We start from the raw sequence: 3,467 nt of genomic DNA, 5'->3' as shown, positions 1-3,467 counted from the left end.
AAAAAAAAAAAAAAATAGTCCCACCTCTCTATACTGCCACATTGGGCCAGGATTGGTGGCTCATGCCTGTAATCCCAACACTTTGGGAGGCCAAGGCAGGCAAATCGCTTGAGCCCTGGAGTTGGAGACCAGCCTGGGCAACATGGCAAAACCCCACCACTACAAAAAATACAAAAATTAGCCAGTCATGGTGGCATGCACCTGTAGTCCCAGCTACTCAGGAGGGTGAGGTAAGAGGATTACCTAAGCTTGGGGAGGCTGAGGCTGCAGTGAGCCATGATTGTGCCACTGCACTCCAGCATGGGCGACAGAGTGAGACCCTGTCTCAAAAAAAAAAAAATACCATCACATTGAGGATGAAGTTTCAACATGAATTTTGAAGGGGACCAACATTTAAACCACAGCAGTGGTGATGAAAATAAGTAGACAAGGCCAAGGCAGGTGGATCACTGGAGGTCAGGAGTTCGAGACCAGCCTGGCCAACATGGTAAAACCCCACTTCTACTAAAAATACAAAAATTAGCTGGGCATGGTGGCACATGCCTGTCATCCCAGCTACTCGGGAGGCTGAGGCACAAGAATCGCTTGAACCCAGGAGACAGAGGTTGCAGTGAGCCAAGATCGTGCCACTGCACTCCAATGGCAGAGTGAGACTCTGTCTTAAAAAAGAAAAGAAAAGAAATAGAAAGAGATGAGCAAGAGAGGCAGAATCAGCAGATCAGCAGGACTTGGAAGCAGCATAAATAACAGTGGGTAAACACATGGGCTGTGCCATCAAAGTGAATCTAAACCCCAGCTCTGCTGTGGTTTACACATCCATTTCCTCACCTATAAATGGGAGTTTATGACAGTACAGCGCCACTTCATGGAATTGTAGATTCAATTTGACATTGCAAATGCCAAGAACTCTGCAAGTGCCTGGGACATTGTAGCTGCTCAATAATATATAAGCCTCTGTTATAATTCTTATCATCATTGTTATCAATCACCAGATAGAGGCAGGAGATAACCTCAAACTTACTGTATTCCAAACTTATTACTGCTGCCTTTTCTTAACCCCTGAAATTTACTCCTTCATCTGTGTCTCCTTTCTTGCATATTAGTGATACTATCTCCCTCTAGTGCCTAATCCAGGACTCGGGAACCATTCTAGCCCAAACCTTTCCCTTCTCAGCCTCCATATCTATATCCTTCAGACTTGGAGACTAATAAACAAATAAGTGAATTAATGGCACATGTTGAAAGTTCCCTACATAATTTGTTTTCATTGTGTTCTACTCTCAGGATATCTTGCCACCTCCAGATGTTTGATGAATGTTTACTTCCGTGTGTGTGTGTGTGTGTGTGTGTGTGTGTGTGTGTGTGTAATACTTAGCTCTTCTAGAATGTATTTGGAGTACTGTGAAGAGAAAATCTAAATTCTTCCCTAAGTAGCTTACTACTGTAGATAAGAAGGAGGGAGGGTGAGAAAGGAAGAAAAAAAGAGGCTGGATGGGGTGGCTCACTCCTGTAATTCCAGCACTTTGGGAGGCCGAGGTGGGTGGATCCTGAGGTCAGGAGTTCGAGACCAGCCTGGCCAATATGGTGAAACCCCATTTCTACTAAAAATACAAAAATTAGCTGGGCATGGTGGCATGTGCCTGTAGTCCTAGCTACTCAGGAGGCTGAGGCAGAAGAATTGCTTGAACCCGGGAGACGGAGGTTGTAGTGAAACAAGATCGTACCACTGCACTCCAGCCTGGGTGACAGAGAGAGACTCTGTCTTAAAAAAACAAAAAAAAGAAAAGAAAGAAAAAGAATAAAAGAGAAAATGGCCAGCTCGCTAGGTGCTAAGATTGGTAGCATTTACATCATTCCCTCTTGTTTAGGTTTTGATTTTCAGAAACTGATCAGAAACGTGATTTTGTTCTACAAAAAGATGATCTGTTTCTTAGGGCCAAACGCCTTCCTACTTCCCTCCTTATTCCCCCATCCTTTGTCTTTAATAAAGCTCACAGAGTTTGTATATAGGTCTATATATGTTATATATCTGTATGTGGTATGTCAGATATACCATACGTACAAGAGAGATACAATGCAATTTTATAAATTATGATGAAAAATGTAAACATCAAAGGGACAGATATTTGTTTTCCACTGACCAACATATTCTCCTTTCCTTATGAGGAAGTGATATAGAAAGTCAGTCATTAAAATCTTGCTCACCAAGCATGAAGTCAGTATAAGGATGTTGGGATATATGCTCAGGAAATCTAGGCTGGAGATAAAGATTCAGGAATCATCAACAGAGGGTGGCATTCAAAAGATTTTAATAACTGATGATAAGAGTTTGGTAAAATAGACTGGGCACAGTGGCTCACACCTATACTCTCTACACTTTGGGAGGCTGAGGCAGGTAGATGTTTGAACTTAGGAGTTTGAGACTAGCCTGGGCAACACGGTGAAACCTCATCTCTACAAAAAAATACAAAAACTAGCCGGGTATGGTGTTGTGGGCCTGTAGTCCCAGCTACTTGGGGGCTGAGGTGGGAGGATCACTTGAGCCACGGAGTTGGAGGCTGCAGTGAGTTTGGATGATGCCACTGTCCTTTAGCTTCAGTGACAGAGCGAGCAACATCTTATTTAAATTAAATTGAATGTTGATGAGATGGTTTCTATACATTTACATTTAGCATTATTTGCCCTGGAATCCAAGGCACAAGAGAGGCAATGAATTAAAAATGTAGTTCCATACAACTGCCTGGATACCAGTTTAAAAAAAAATAAAAATGTATTTCAAATATGTATCCTGGATGTTTACAAAAAAAAAAAAAATTCAGCCCACATTCACAAGGATATACTATACTGCCTTAAGAGAGTATTCAAAATAAAGATGTCATTTTAAAAAATTAGCAATAAGTGAATAGGGAGACCAAAAAGACCAGAACACTGAATATCTTAGTGAATTTTCAAGAAATAGATCCATTCTCTGATATATAAAATCTACAACTACAAAATTCTACTTTTTGTCAATGCATTTAAGTGACATAGATCAAGAATTAAAACTTTTCATACCTGGTAATTTATGAATGTTGCTCTTGAATGGAGTGAAAAAGGGAAGATTCTAAGTCAAACACTGTGTTTGAAGGATTGCCCTGTAGAGAGAGAGAAAATAGATATTTATAATGTACTTTTCTAATAAGAGGCAGAAAGATCTGCTAAGGTACGAAATATTTATTTAAATAAATTATATAAGGGCCAGGCACGCTGGTTCATGCCTGTAATGCCAACACTTTGGGAGGCCAAGATGGGCAGATCACCTGAGATCAGGAGCTTGAGACCAGCCTGGCCAACATGGTGAAACCCTGTCTCTACTAAGTATACAAAAATTAGCCGGGCATGGTGGCAGGTGCCTGTAATCCCAGCTACTCAGGAGGCTGAGGCACGGAGAACTGCTTGAACCCGGGAAGTGGAGGTTGTAGTGACCC

General features: G+C 41.5%; 1 protein-coding gene across 4 annotated transcripts in view; it reads right to left on the bottom strand.

Moving 5' to 3' along the window:
- Positions 1-3,467, bottom strand: part of ZBTB8A (zinc finger and BTB domain containing 8A) — a 51,893-nt gene that overhangs the window by 32,601 nt on the left and 15,825 nt on the right. For all 4 annotated transcript variants that reach the window (XM_017527951.2, XM_017527954.2, XM_017527950.2 and 1 more), the window contains one exon: positions 3,055-3,134. The gene's annotated coding sequence lies outside the window, so the exon portion shown is untranslated. The remainder of the gene's footprint in view (positions 1-3,054; positions 3,135-3,467) is intronic.

Source organism: Cebus imitator, unplaced genomic scaffold (genome assembly GCF_001604975.1).
Source record: "Cebus imitator isolate Cc_AM_T3 unplaced genomic scaffold, Cebus_imitator-1.0 Scaffold51, whole genome shotgun sequence".
NCBI classification, from domain to species: Eukaryota; Metazoa; Chordata; class Mammalia; order Primates; family Cebidae; genus Cebus; species Cebus imitator.
This window is presented reverse-complemented; position numbering and strand designations above follow the sequence as displayed.